This window comes from Rana temporaria, chromosome 3, assembly GCF_905171775.1.
Source record: "Rana temporaria chromosome 3, aRanTem1.1, whole genome shotgun sequence".
Lineage (NCBI taxonomy): Eukaryota > Metazoa > Chordata > Amphibia > Anura > Ranidae > Rana > Rana temporaria.
This window is the reverse complement of record NC_053491.1, coordinates 15495221-15511916: the sequence shown is the minus strand read 5'-3', so window position 1 is coordinate 15511916 and position 16696 is coordinate 15495221. Positions and strand designations below refer to the sequence as shown.

Genomic DNA, 16696 nt, shown 5'->3' with positions numbered 1-16696 from the left:
ACCACTGTGCCATGCCATCAAACGCAGTCACTGTGCAATGCCATCAAACGCAGTCACTGTGCCATGCCATCAAACACAGCCACTGTGCCATCAATTGTCACCACTGTGCCATGCCATCAAACGCAGCCACCGTGCCCCTCAATTGTCGCCACTGTGCCAATTGTCACCACTGTGCCCTTTAATTGTCGCCACTGTGCCCAGTGTTGCCACTGTGCATGTCACTGTGCCCTTTAATTGTTGCCACTGTGCCCATTGTCACCACTGTGCCCATTGTCACCACTGTGCCCTTTTCACCACTGTGCCCATTGATGCCACTGTGCCCTTTGTCGCCTCTGTGCCCATTGTCGCCGCTGTGCCCTGTAAAATGCACTTACCTTACTCCTTATGTCCTCTTCTCCCGCCTTGGTGACGCTTCAGCCAATCAGGTTACTGATAACCAGAATCGGGGAACCTGATTGGCTGAGACGGCCGTCAGTCTTATCCAAGGGACGCACCCCCCGTGCGTTCCGAGACTAAGACATCCGGGAGCCGAGGGCTGGCTCTGATAGGCACTTCCGCACAGCCAACCAGCTGCCGTTATTCAGGTGGCCGGCACAAAATTTTCCGGTCATCTGAATAGACCAGTGGCAGCTGGCAACAATAACATACATTCATGCAATGCATGAATGTATGTTATTAGACTCAGTGGCGGGCGAGAGCCAGAGGGGGCGGCGCTCCAGCGCCCTCTATGGACGAACCGCCACTGTTTTGGTCTGATCTCTATAGTTAGGGTGACCAGACATCCCCGGTTTCCGGGGACAGTTCCCGGATTGAGGACACTGTCCCAAGACCAAGTCTGTCCCCGGTTTTGTCCCAGCATTGGATTTGAACAGGGGCTGGGGCACTTTCAATGACAGTCAGTGCAGAATAAAAATAAAAAATCTGAATTACACACTCCCGCTCCGCCGCTCCTACTAGCTTAGGGGGGTGTGTTTTTTTCCATTATCTGTGCCCCTTTCTGATGATCATGTGCTGGTAGGGGCGGAGGGAATATTTCTTCAGTTTCGGGCGCATGCCCATTCATCTCCGCTCGCATGTTCTTCTGCCTTGGCTCAAGTGCCGGCCAGCCGCCTGCCTGCTTATCTCCTTGCCTTCCCTGGCGGAGTGATCTTCCTCCGCTCCCCATCCAGTAGTAGCCGGGGGCCTGGAGAGGAAGGCTTGACAGGCTGTGAGGCGGACGGCGATGGGCAGAGAGTCGCTGATTGCCGCCATTGCTAGTAAAAAAAAATATGTCCCCGGGTTTCATTGAAAAAATCTGGTCACCTTATCTATAGTTGTATATAAAATGCACTTTTTATCTTTCAAAAAGTGTTCCCAAGGCTAAACCTTTCATCCGATTTCTAAATTGCTGCATTTGTAAATTTTAAAAGCCAATATAAAGGAATAATAGTGGTAAAAAAAAGTCCTTGTGGATTTCATTAACCTTTTTTTTTTTTTTTGGTTAATTCTCCTTTAACCACTTCAGCCCCGGACCATTTGGCTGGCCAAAGACCAGGCCACTTTTTGCAATTCGGCACTGCGTCGCTTTAACTGACAATGGCACGGTTGTGCGACGTGGCTCCCACACAAAATTGACATCCTTTTATTCCCATTCCTTTTATTCCCACAAAAATTCCTTTGGTGGTATTTAACCACCTCGGCGTTTTTTTTTTTTGCGCTATAAACAAAAAAAGAGCGACAATTTTTGAAAAAAAATCAAAAATTTTTACTTTTTGCTATAATAAATATCCCCCAAAAATATAAAAAAACGAAATTGTCCTAATTTGAGGCCGATACGTATTCTTCTACATATTTTTGGTAAAAAAAAAAAAAAACGCAATAAGCGTTTATTGATTGGTTTGCGCAAAAGTTATAGCGTCTACAAAATAGGGGATAGATTTATGGCATTTTTAATGTAGCACTTACCCCCCGAAGGAGCTGCTGATTTGTTTTGAGTGGCATGTTACCTCATGCATCTCCGCCGTCTAGGGTATTTGATGAGAGTTGCAGTAAATGGAATGTCCACACAACAGGTGTCTTTTCTGTGCTTTTTATTACCCAGCCGGGTAAAAACAGTAGAAGTCGGTGAAGAGTAGAGAAATAGTAGAAATGGGAATGGCAGATTCAGGTGTATATAATAGGGAAACAGTCCTGCTTTCAACAACGATTTCTGTTTCACCACCCCAGCCAGGATGGGTATAGCGCACCTGGACAGGCCTCTCTCACAAGCCTGGCAGCCAGGATGTCACTCGAAACTTGGGGATAAGTCTCTGCCACAGACCCTCCCAATGGTTGCAAACTTGGGGTTAAGTCTCTGCGACAGACCCTCCCAATGGTTGCAAACTTGGGGTTAAGTCTCTGCGACAGACCCTCCCAATGGTTGCAAACTTGGGGTTAAGTCTCTGCCACAGACCCTCCCAATGGTTGCAAACTTGGGGTTAAGTCTCTGCCACAGACCCTCCCAAGGGTTGCAAACTTGGGGTTAAGTCTCTGCCACAGACCCTCCCAAGGGTTGAAAATAATGAAGACAATAATGGTCCAGAATCCTCTTTTAGTAGATTCAACACCCGGATCTCCCTCAGGTAGTTTTAGTCAGGTTACCGACTGATAGGCGACCGACGTCCAGCCTCTCAGCACCCGGTTTCCTTGGTCCCAGGTGGATGATCAAGACCCTCTTGGAACACCAGCCTCTCTTGTCACTCCTCAGGCAGACTCTCCACTGAACAGCTTCCTCTAACAGGACTAACGCTTAGGACCTCTTCAGATTGGGGCCCCAGCCACAGCTCAAATGTTCCAGACCAACGTGGTCCCGGGAACCAGGAACACCGCGTAGCACGCACACCCCGGAAGGCCATTTTTGTCGTGGTGCCGTGGTATGGCTACCCTGAAGGTGGGCGCCACACGTGAAGAAGGACCCACTAAAATGGTGTCTGCCTCATAAATACCCTTCCCCAGCATGCACAGCAAGGAAACCCTCTTCCTGATAGGCTGCTGGAAAAAAGCATCCAAATCCCTGACTCCACTGATGCCACCCGTCGGCCTGGGGTGAGATCAGCATGAACCCACAGCACAGCCAAAGCTGAGACAGAGGCTTCAAATTTGAACAAATTAACATGGTCAGAGTTACTTAAAGCGGGAGTTCACCCATTTGTAAAAAAAAAAAATTCTCCCCTTAGCTTCCTGCTCGTTCGGTCTAGGGGAATCGGCTATTTGTATTAAAATATGATCCGTACTTACCCGTTTTCGAGATGCATCTTCTTCCGTCGCTTCCGGGTATGGGTCTTCGGGAGCGGGCGTTCCTTCTTGATTGACAGCCTTCCGAGAGGCTTCCGACGGTCGCATCCATCGCGTCACTCGTAGCCGAAAGAAGCCGAACGTCGGTGCGGCTCTATACTGCGCCTGCGCACCGACGTTCGGCTTCTTTCGGAAAATCGTGACGCGATGGATGCGACCGTCGGAAGCCTCTCGGAAGCCTGTCAATCAAGAAGGAACGCCCATTCCCGAAGCCCATACCCGGAAGCGACGGAGAGGATGCATCTCGTAAACGGGTAAGTACTGCACATATTTTAAAATAAATAGCCGATTCCCCTAGTAAAAACGAGCAGGAATCTAAGGGGGAAAAGTGCCCTCTAAGGGTGAACCCCCGCTTTAACTCTCTGACCCCCTCTAAATTTACACTAGCACCGGTTCTGAAAAGTAACCAGGCGCTACACAATCCCACCACTTGAATAGACACTGTCCCCAGTGTCTGAACAAAAAAGAAATGGTGTTCAGTCCTGAACACCTTACCTGAATCTGCTTAACAGTAAAGTGAAAAGAAAAGGGATAAAGAGAATATAAAGATTTAAAACATTTTTACAATATTCACAGTGATACATTTGACGTAAAATGCCTGTCTATCTAGTCTGCCCCATTCTCAGACAGTCTTGATAGATGATCAAGAAACCTGCAAAACAAAAATAGAAAAATATACACACAAACATTTACATTTCCTACAGCCACTAAGGGTGAATGAAGCTGCACCTTTGCCAACTAAGGCGAAGCCTCCTTCCTCCCAAAGAGACATATAACAAAAAAAAAAAATAAGTGCTGGAACCTTTCTCCAACTATAAAGGCCTAAAAAGATAGGGCCAGATCCACAAAAACCTGGCGCAACTTAAAAAATCCCATTTAAGTTACACTGCCTTAAAATTTCTACCTAAGTGCCCGATCGACAAAGCACTTACCTAGAAATTTCAGGCCGTGTAACTAAAATTCCGCCGGCGCAAGGCGTTCCTATTCAAATGGGGCGAGTCCCATTTAAATGAGGCGCGCTCCCGCGCCGGCCGTACTGCGCATGCGCAAAGTTACGTTACGCCAAGTTTTGTGGATCGCGCCGGCTTAAAAAAGTTGCGTCGGGAAAAAAAAAAAAAATTTACAGCGTCGCTCGGCATGCATTCCTGAGGGAGAACTCCATGCCAATTTTCAAAGAAAAAAACGGCATGGGTTCACCCCCCAGGAGCATACCAGGCCCTTAGGTCTGGTATGGGTTGTAAGGAGACCCCCCTACGCCGAAAAATCGACGTAGGGGGTCCCCCTACAATCCATACCAGACCCGTATCCAAAGCACGCTACCCGGCCGGTCAGGAAAGGGAGTGGGGACGAGCGAGCGCCCCCCCCCTCCTGAGCCGTGCCAGGCCGCATGCCCTCAACATGGGGGGGTTGGGTGCTCTGGGGCAGGGGGGCGCACTGCGGGCCCCCCCACCCCAGAGCACCCTGTCCCCATGTTGATGAGGACAGGACCTCTTCCCGACAACCCTTGCCGTTGGTTGTCGGGGTCTGCGGGCGGGGTGCTTATCGGAATCTGGGAGTCCCCTCAAGTAAGGGGGCCCCCAGATACCGGCCCCCCACCCTAAGTGAATGGATATGGGGTACATCATACCCCTACCCATTCACCTGGAGGCAAAGTGATAGTTATTAAACACACGACACAAGGGTTTTTAAAATAATTTATTAGTCTGCTCCGGAGGCCCCCCCTGTCTTCTTTATTAGCTCTAATACCAGGGGGGGCTTCTTCTTCCACTCTCCGGGGGTCTTCTTCCACTCTCCGGGGGGGGTTTCTTCTTCCGCTCTCCGGGGGGGGTCTTCTTCCGCTCTCCGGGGGTCTTCTTCTATCTCCGCCGCTCTCCGCTGTTGACTCGGCGAACCCCGGTTCTTCTGCAGCTGTCCGGTGCCTTCTTCTTCAGCGCTGGCTGCCTGCTATCATTGTGTGTTAGCTCAATTACTAGCAGGCAGCCATCGCGGTCTTCTGTGACGTCAGGTTCTTCTTCTCCCTTCTTCCGATGTTGACTCGTCGCCTCTTGTCACTGTAATGATGGAAGCGCGCCTTGCATCCCATTTATATAGGCATCACCATCCCATCATGCTCCGGTAGGTACCCACGTGGTGGGTGCACGTGGGTAGGCACCCACCACGTGGGTACCTGCCGGAGCATGATGGGACGGTGATGCCTATATAAATGGGATGCAAGGCGCGCTTCCATCATTACAGTGACAAGAGGCGACGAGTCAACATCGGAAGAAGGGAGAAGAAGAACCTGACGTCACAGAAGACCGCGATGGCTGCCTGCTAGTAATTGAGCTAACACACAAAGATAGCAGGCAGCCAGCGCTGAAGGAGAAGGCACCGGACAGCTGCAGAAGAACCGGGGTTCGCCGAGTCAACAGCGGAGAGCGGCGGAGATAGAAGAAGACCCCCGGAGAGCGGAAGAAGACCCCCCCGGAGAGCGGAAGAAGAAACCCCCCCCGGAGAGTGGAAGAAGACCCCCGGAGAGTGGAAGAAGAAGCCCCCCCTGGTATTAGAGCTAATAAAGAAGACAGGGGGGGCCTCCGGAGCAGACTAATAAATTATTTTAAAAACCCTTGTGTTGTGTGTTTAATAACTTTTACTTTTTGCCTACAGGTGAATGGGTAGGGGTACGATATACCCCGTATCCATTCACTTAGGGTGGGGGGCCGGTATCTGGGGGCCCCCTTATTTGAGGGGACTCCCAGATTCCGATAAGCACCCCGCCCGCAGACCCCGACAACCAACGGCAAGGGTTGTCGGGAAGAGGTCCTGTCCTCATCAACATGGGGACAGGGTGCTCTGGGGTGGGGAGGCCCGCAGTGCGCCCCCCTGCCCCAGAGCACCCAACCCCCCCATGTTGAGGGCATGCGGCCTGGCACGGCTCAGGAGGGGGGGGCGCTCGCTCGTCCCCACTCCCTTTCCTGACCGGCCGGGTAGCGTGCTTTGGATACGGGTCTGGTATGGATTGTAGGGGGACCCCCTACGTCGATTTTTCGGCGTAGGGGGGTCTCCTTACAACCCATACCAGACCTAAGGGCCTGGTATACTCCTGGGGGGGAACCCATGCCGGTTTTGTTTTTACAAATTGCCGTGGAGTTCTCCCTCGGGAATGCATACCAAATGCTGTCGCTTGAATGGGCTTTTACATGGTGTTACTAGTTTACACTTTGTAACACCAGCCCTAGTTTTACACTTGCAAACTAAAACTTACGGCGAAAAAACAAAGCTGAAAAGCTTTGTGGATCGCCTTAAGTGCTAATTTGCATACTAGAAGCGGCATTTCGACTCGAAATGCCCCCAGCGGCGGATGCGGTACTGCATCCTAAGATTCGGCAGTGTAATTCAATTACACATGCCGGATCTTCTGCCTAACTTTGGAAAACTGCTTCTGTGGATCAGTTCCAAAGTTAGGACAAGGGATACGATGGAGTAACAGCAGTTACTCCGTCGTATCTCTTTTGTGGATCTGGCCCATAAAACGTTGCAGAACACCGCCCTCTAGCGGCAGCATCCCGATACATCAAGTGCGGCATAGTCCATGCTCAAAAAGTAGGACACATCAGGAAACTTTCTCTTCTTTTATTTTGTTGAATGAAGCCCACAGGAACCTAATCCTAAACTAACTAAACATATTATTCCCTCCCCCGAAGTTCGTCACATCACAGCCAAAATGTGGATCAGGAGAAGAAAAATAAAAACAAAAATGGAAAAGTGGTTGTTCCTGTCCAGGACTTCTTCAAGCAGCAAGAAAAAAACACAACACTGCAGGTATTGAGCCTACAGGTAGAACCTGGGATCTGGCAGAGTGATGACGTCACCTTGGTCATTCAGTGTAGTGACTGAGTAGACCCGATCAACTTTTCCAGGGCTTTTGATGACCACTCTGTCATGGTAGATGTACCGGCCAGGACTCCAATCCTTCAGGCAACCTTCAAACCAATGGCCAAGGGAAATAAAAGCATACTCCGTATTGCGATCAGCCTTTGGTACACCCAAGTACTCCCAAATGGCGTCTTTACAGCACTCCTCCCTCAGTGTCTCAATCAGCGACATGAGGGCTGCCGGCACATATGGGAATTCCCAATCATAGTCCAGGGCCACCTTCTTTATAACTATGCGTTGAAGGTGGGCTAGTTTTGGCAGCATACGGGGGTGTCCGAGTCCTGGCATGACCAGGGTATCCGGAGCTATCCGCCCGTGTCGTGGTATCCCGGGTTTAGAAGCACGGGACCCTCTGCCCCATTGTAGCTCGGGCATCTCCGGCTCAAACCATTGATCTTCGCCCACATCAGAGGAGGAATCAAGCTCAGAACTGTTATACTCAGCGGGCAGGCAGACAGTTTCACAACAGAAGTACTGACCTTGTCCTTGGCTCTGGCCTCAACAGGGGCAATGCTCTCTCTGGAGTCCTTTTCATGTCTGCACATGGGTAGGCCTCGACCACAGCCGTGGGAGACCTTTACGGGGCCCACCTTTCCAGAAGTGAGCCAAGCAGGGACCACCGCCATACACACAGTCTCGGTGGCAGCATCCACCTTCACAGCAGGCACTCTTTCTTTAGTCTAACAGTCACTTACTTTGAGGGACACCATCGGAGTGGCGGCCGACGACATGGTGGCTGTAGCAGTGGTATGTCATAGGGAACGATGATCAGTGATGTCACACGCACAGCCACGCCCCCCACAGTAAGAATCACTCCCTTAGGGCACACTCAACCCCTTCAGCGCCCCCTAGAGGTTAACCCCTTCACTGCCAGTGTTATTTTTATAGTAATCAGTGCATTTTTATAGCACTGTTCGCTGCAAAAATTACAATGGTCCAAAATAGTGTCAAAAGTGTCCGATCGCCGCCATTACTAGAAAAAAAAAATATTAATAAAAATGCAATAAAACTATCCCCTATTTTGTAGACGCTATGGGCCAGATTCACATCAGAAATACGCCGGCAAATCTACTGATACGCCGGCGTATTTTCAAATTTGCCGCGTCGTATCTTGATTTGGAATCCTCAAACCAAGATACGACGGCTTTTGGCATAGATCCGACAGGCGTACGGCTTTGTACGCCTTTGGATCGTAGGTGTAATTCTCCGGCGGCCGCTGGGTGGAGTTTGCGTCGTTTTCCAGCGTCAGGTATGCAAATTAGCTGTTTACGGCGATCCACGAAGGTACGCGCGTTCATCGCATTCTCTTAGTCGGTTTTTCCCGTCGCAATCTTAAGCCTGCTATTTCATGGCTTAGATTTAGACCAGCCATGTTAAATTATGGCCATCGTTCCCGCGTCAAATTTCAAATTTTTTTTTTTGCGTAAGACGTCCGGGAATACGAAAGGACCTAACGCACGTCGCCGTTCAAAAAACACGTCGTGGCGCCGTAATTTCGCGCAAAGCACGGCGGGAAATTTCCTAACGGAGCATGCGCAGAACGTTCGGCGCCGGAACGCGCCTAATTGAATTAGGCGGGCTTGCGCCGGACGGCTTCACGTTACGCCGCTGCAAGTTTACAGGCAAGTGCTTTGTGAATCAAGAACTTACCTCGAAAACTTGCGGCGGCGTAACGTAAAGGGCATACGTTACGCCTCCGTAATTATTCATGAATCTGGCCCTATAAATTTTGCGCAATCCAATCAATGAACGCTTATTGCGATTTTTTTTACCAAAAGTAGGTAGAAGAATACGTATCGGCCTAAACTGAGAAAAAAAGTATTTTTTGGGGATATTTATTTTAGCAAAAAGTACAAAATATTGAATTTTTTTCAAAATTGTCGCTCTATTTTTGTTTATAGCTCAAAAAATAAAAACCGCACAGGTGATCGAATACCACCAAAAGAAAGCTCTATCTGTGGGGCCAGATCCACGTAGCGTGGCGCATTGTTCCGTCCGGCGTAGCGTATCTCTGATACACTACGCCGCCGTAACTTACAGCGTATTTTCCTTATCCTGAAAGAATTTGCGCCCTAAGTTACGGCGGCGTAGTGTAACTTTGTCGGCGTAAGGGCGCGCAATTCAAATGAATGAGATGGGGGCGTGTTTTATGCTAATACGTCTTGACCCGACGTAAATGACTTTTTTTAACGGCGCATGCGCCGTCCGTGGGGGTATCCCAGTGCTCATGCTTGAAATTAACCCACAACAAGCCAATGCTTACGACGTGAACGCAAACAACGTAAAATTTTCAAAATTCGACGGGGGACGACGTCCATGCTTAACATAGGATACGCCGCATATAGCAGGGGTTACTATACGCTGAAAAAAGCCTTACGGAAACGACGTAAAAAAATGCGCCGGCCGGACGTACGTTCGTGGATCGCCGTATCTAGCCAATTTGCATACTCGACGCGGAAATTGACGGAAACGCCACCTAGCGGCCAGCGGAAATATGCACCTTAGATCCGACGGCGTACTAAGACATACGCCAGTCGGATCTAGCCCTGCTTCAGGCGTATCTTGTTTTGTGGATACAAAACAAAGATACGCCAGAGCAAAATAGAAGTTACGCGGCGTATCAATAGATACGCCAGCGTAACTCCTTTGTGGATCTGGCCCTAGGTCTTTAAACTGCATAATGGTCCGGGGCTCAAGTGGTTAAATGTAACCATTTTGCTACACTTAGAGGCGCCTCTCTTCTCTTTTATACTCTGTGGCTCCTGCTGGATTTTGCTTCTAATCCCCTTGTGGAGACTTCCATTTGTGGATGGACATTTTATGGTTACAGAACTTATCACATTGCTATAATCTTTTTATATGGACTATAAACTGAAGGACTCATGAATAAATGGTTGTGGAACGAATCATTTGAGTTTCCATTATTTCTTATGGGGAAATTCGCTTTGATATAAGAGTGCTTTGGATTACAAGCATGCTCCTGGAACTAAATATGCTCGCAATCCAAGGTTTTACTGTATTGTGATTTTAGTTGCTACAAACTGTAAAACATCCTATGTAACTTTCCCAAAATTTATATGTGTAACTATTCAATGAATGTTGATTTGATCCCACTAAACTAAACATTCGAAAATGGAATGGAAATTCCTAAAATGATTACAAAAAAAAAAAAAAATCTTATGATTCACAGAAACCTTACAATGATGATACAATGACATTTCACAGTATTGGGATCCTAGTTGCCACAAACTGTAAAAACAATAAATGGAACTTTTCAAAAAAAAGAAAAAAAAGAATTGTAACAATTCAAAATGATTACTTAAATCCTTATAGTGTGCAGAAACCTTTAAATGTACATGTAGCATGTTAAATGTCAGGTTACAAATCAGTCTATTGGGATCTTAGGGCCAGATTCACATAGAAGAGCGGCGGCGTAACGTTACACCGCCGCAAGTTTTCATCGCAAGTGCCTGATTCACCAAGCACTTGCGATGAAAACCTACGCCGGCGGCCTCCGGTGCAAGGCGGGCCAATTTAAATGGGCGTGTGCCATTTAAATTAGGCGCGCTCCCGCGCCAGACCTACCGCGCATGCTCCGTTTCCGAACTCCCGTTGTGCATTGCGCGCCGTGACGTAATTTTTTCGAATGGCGACGCGCGTAGCGTAATTCCGTATTCCCGGACGGCTTACGCAAACGACGTTGATTTTTAAATTTTGACGCGGGAACGACGGCCATACTTTAGACAGCAATACGCTTGCTGACTAAAGTTAGGGCACCTAAAACGACGACTAACTTTGCGACGGGAAACTAGACTAGCGGCGACGTAGCGAACGCGAAAATCCATCGTGAATCGCCGTAACTCCTAATTTGCATACCCGACGCTGGTTTACGACGCAAACTCCCCCCAGCGGCGGCCGCGGTACTGCATCCTAAGATCCGACAGTGTAAAACAATTACACCTGTCGGATCTTCTGGCTATCTATGCGTAACTGATTCTATGAATCAGTCGCATAGATAGAAACAGAGATACGACGGTGTATGTCCACTGTGAATCTGGCCCTTACATCCCACACTGTTGTGTCCATACGAAAAAAAAAAAAGCATACCGAAAAGCACATGCAGAACCATCACAGAAAGCTATGCTCTGAATGTCTGGCATTTTGTATGTATAGCTTTGTGTGAGAGCCGATATTCACACATCAAACCTTTAAAAAGAAATTGTACCATTTTAAACACTCATGCTAATTTATATTAATAACACTACAAAAATAACACTACAAAAATAAAACTACTACTAATATGACTACTACTGCAAACAACTAGAATCTATATAAAAAATAATAATAATAATAATAATAATACATATATATATATATATATATATATATATATATATATATATATATATATATATATGCTAATTCATATGATTAAAACTACAATAACAACTATTACTACTAATATGATTACTACTGCAAACAACTAGAATCTATAAAAAAAAAAGAAAGAAAATAAAATAATATATATATATATATATATATACTAATTTATATTATTACAACTACAACAATAATAACAACTATTTCTACTAATATGACTACTTCTGCAAACAACTATAATCTATAAGAAAATATAATAATAATAATGATATATATCTATGCTAATTTCTATTATTACAACTACAACAACAATAACAACTATTACTTCTAATACGACTACTACTGCAAACAACTATAATCTATAAAAAATAATAATTATAAATATATATATATATATATATATATATATATATATATATATATATATATAAAAGTATATAGCCAAGGTATCCAATGTTACCATTTTAAGTACTCATCATAATTTATATTATTACAGCTACTACCATAACAACTTCTATAACTACTACTACTTTAATGAAAACAACTATTATTCCGCGTACACACGATCGATTCGTCTGATGAAAACGGTTTTTGTATCCATCGGTGAAAAAAATAGGAACTTGTTTTAAAATTATCTGATGGTTAAAAAAAACGATAGAAAAAAACGATCGTCTGTGGGCACGTCCATCGGTTAAAAATCCAGCGAATGCTCAGAATCAAGTCGACGCATTCTCGGAAGCATTGAACTTCATTTCTCTCGGCACATCGTTGTGTTTTACGTCACCGCGTTCTGACACGATCGTTTTTTTAACTGATGGTGTGTAGGCAAGACTGATGAAAGTCAGCTTCATCAGATATCTGATGAAAAAATCCATCAGACCGTTTTCATCGGATGAACCGATCGTGTGTACATGGCATTACTACTAATATGACTACTATTGCAAGCAACTATAATCTATAAAAAAATATATAATAATAATAAATAATAATATTATTATATATATCTATATATATATATGAGTATATAGCCAAGGTATCCAAGGTTACCATTTTAAGTACTCATCATAATTTACATTATTACAACTACAACAACAATAACAACTATTACTACTAATATGACTACTATTGCAAGCAACTATAATCTATAAAAAATATATAATAATAATATTATATATATCTATATAGATAGAGGGGCAGATCCACATACCTTTCCACCGGGCGCAGCGTATCCAAGATACGCTACGCCGCCGTAACTTATCTTTTTTTTTCGAATCCTGAAAGAATTTTCGCCGTAAGTTACGGCGGCGTAGTGTATCTCTCGCGGCGTAAGGGCGCGGAATTCTAATTGATGTAATGGGGGCGTGTTTTATGTAAATACGTCGTGACCCAACGTAAACAAAGTTTTTTTTTTAACTGCGCATGCGCCGTCCCTGGGGGTATCCCAGTGCACATGCTTGGAATTAAACCGGAACCAGCCAATGCTTACGACGGTGACGTCATTCTACGCAAATTCCTATTCGCGAACGACGTACGCAAACGACGTAAAAAATTCAAAATTGTACGCGGGAACGACGGCCATACTTAACATTGAGTACGCCTCATAATAGCAGCTTTAACTATACGCCGGAAAAACCTGAACGCAAACGTTGTAAAAAAATGCGCCGGGCCGACGTACGTTCGTGGATCGCCGTAAATAGCTAATTTGCATACTCGACGCGGAAATCGACGGGAACGCCACCTAGCGGCCGCCGAAAAATTGCAGCTTAGATCCGACGGCGTACTAAGACGTACGCCTGTCGGATCTAGCCGAGATGCCGTCGTATCTTGTTTTGTGGATACCAAAACAAAGATATGACGCGCAAAATTTGAAATTACGCGGCGTATCAGTAGATACGCCGGCATAATTTCTTTGAGGATCTGCCCCAGAGTATATAGCCAAGGTATCCAATGTTACCATTTTAAGTACTCATCATAATTCATATTATTACAGCTACTACCATAACAACTACTAATATATATATATGAGTATATAGCCAAGGTATCCAAGGCTACCATTTTAAGTACTCATCATAATTTACATTATTACAACTACAACAACAATAACAACTATTACTACTAATATGACTACTACTGCAAACAACTATAATCTAAGAAATAATAAAAAATAATAATATTTAATAAATATATATATATATATATATATATATATATATATATATATATATATATATATATATATATATATATATATATATATATATAAATAAGGTATCCAATATTACCATTTAAAGTACTCATCATAATTTACATTATTACAACTACAACAACAATAACAACTATTACTACTAATATGACTACTACTGCAAACAACTATAATCTAAGAAATAATAAAAAATAATAATATTTAATAAATATATATATATATATATATATATATATATAAATAAGGTATCCAATATTACCATTTAAAGTACTCATCATAATTTATATTGTTACAGCTACTACCATAACAACTACTATAACTACTACTACTACTTTAATGAAAACAACTATTACTACTAAAATGACTACTATTGCAAACAACTATAATCTATAAAAAAATATATAATAATAATAATAATAATAATAATAATAATAATACTATTATATATATATCTATATAGATAGAGTATATAGCCAAGGTATCCAATGTTACCATTTTAAGTACTCATCATTATTCATATTATTGCAGCTACTACCATAACAACTTCTAAAACTACTACTACTACTTTTATGAAAACAACTATCATCTACAAAAATGTCATCATTTCCAATGTTACAATTTTAAATACACATGCCAATTTATATAAATGAATTTACATCTATAATATGTTTCTTTAACTTTACAGCTTTAAAACTTTACAACTTTAACTTTAGCTAAACATTTAGCTAATGTATATAAATAAATAAATGTTTATTATCACAACTGCAACAACTATTATTGTTACTACCACTATTTCCACTACTGCCATGACTACTATCTATAATATATATAATTTATCTATACAATTGTAGAGTGGTATAATCCCACTATTAATGCCCCAAATGTATTCCATGTCCATAAATGTTCTTTTTTTTTTGTTTTTTTTGTTTTTTTTGTTATAAAATATATTTTTTATATTGCAAATAAATTCCAAATAGCTTTTTAATATTTCAACAGTATAGCATATATCACCCTAAGGAATTTGTTGCGAATAACCCGACATCTATTGTCTTTGCAAGAAATAAAGATGTTTATATGATTTATGTGCAACTACTTTTGAGCTGCCTTTTTAAATTAACTAAAAAAAAAAATTGCAAGTTGTCCGAATAAATCTGCTAAAGCTTCTGCCAACACTAATACATGTACACACACTACACTACAAAAGTCTTATAGTATATACATATATTATATATATATAATATATTTAAAAGGAGTTACATATAAACTTAAAATCAATATAATATCCTAATAAACAGCAAAGTTCAAAATAATTAGTGTTTATAAGGTGTTTATATGATTACTGTTACTGAATGTTAAAAACAAGCTACTGATTTTAGTGAACGAATTAGTAATTTCATAGCATGGGTCAGCACTCAGAAAGTGTATTTTCAACCAAGTTGAGTCCATCCTTACCGAAGCAGACTGTTTCCAGTAGTCGTGCAGAGCTGTGATCTCACTGCTGTGCTGTGCGGGGGTCTTTTTTATATAGCAGCTCAGCCAGCAGCCTGGGAGTGGCGAGCAGCCACAGGACACAGAAGAAACCAGATCTGAGAGAGCAAAAAAACAAAAAAAACAAAATCAAAAAAAAAATCACCGCCTGTAGATGGCTCACAGGGCAAAGGGCATCCCTAGAAGTAACTTTGCATCTTTATAAAGCCAGATTTAGGTGGATAAGACTTTGAATTATAACTACAATAATAATAACTATAATAATAAGTATAATAACTACAATATAAGAAAAATTTAAGTATATTTTCTTTAAAAAATAATATATACATATATATATATATATATATATATATATATATATATATATATATATATATATATATATATAGATATAAAGGGGCAGATCCACGTACATCGGCGCATATTTGCGTCGGGCGTAGCGTATCTAAGATACACTACGCCGCCGTAACTTACTTTTTTTTTGGAATCCTCAAAGAAAGTGCGCCGTAAGTTACGGCGGCGTAGTGTATCTTAGGCGGCGTAAGGGCGCTCAAATCAAATCGATGTAATGGGGACGTGTTTTATGTAAATACGTCGTGACCCGACGTAAACTACGTTTTTTTTTTAACGGCGCATGCGCCGTCCGTGGGGGTATCCCAGTGCGCATGCTCGAAATTAAACCGGAACAAGCCAATGTTTACGACGGTGACGTCATTCTACGCAAATCCCTATTCGCGAACGACTTACGCAGACAACGTAAAAAATTCAAAATTCGACGCGGGAACGACGGCCATACTTAACATTGAGTACGCCTCATAATAGCAGGGGTAACTATACGCCGGAAAAAGCCGAACGCAAACGCCGTAAAAAAATGCGCCGGCCGGACGTACGTTCGTGGATCGCCGTAAATAGCTAATTTGCATACTCGACGCGTAATTCGACAGAAACGCCACCTAGCGGCGGCCGAAAAAATGCACCTAAGATCCGACGGTGTACTAAGACGTACGCCTGTCGGATCGATCCCAGATGCAGTCGTATCTTGTTTTGTTAAAGTTTGCGGATGTTCCTATTTAATCCACGATTAATACTTATTTTATGTCCTTCCGTGACGCAAGCCATTAGGTATCATACAGATGGCAGCATCTGAGAATAATATTCAAGGCTATGCAGCCAAATTTGGATCCGGAGAACGCCAACTTAGGCCATGAGTGGTACATATTTATTTGTTTCAATAATAATTAGCTAGAAATAAATTCATAATTATAAAAATGGAACTAAATTCTCTTAACCACTTCAGCCCCGAAGAATTGGACACTTTTTACGATCCGGCACTGCGTCGCTTTAACTGACGAATGCGCGGTCGTGCGACGTGGCCTTTCCAAACAAAATTTACGTTCT

At 43.4% G+C, this 16696-nt stretch overlaps 1 protein-coding gene across 2 annotated transcripts in view; it reads right to left on the bottom strand.

Annotated features, from left to right (window-relative positions):
• The window catches only part of LOC120931125 (cartilage intermediate layer protein), a 106174-nt gene extending 90818 nt beyond the window's left edge, over positions 1-15356 (bottom strand). For both annotated transcript variants that reach the window (XM_040342289.1, XM_040342290.1), the window contains exon 1: positions 15263-15356. The gene's annotated coding sequence lies outside the window, so the exon portion shown is untranslated. The remainder of the gene's footprint in view (positions 1-15262) is intronic.
• Positions 15357-16696: the final 1340 nt, after the last annotated feature.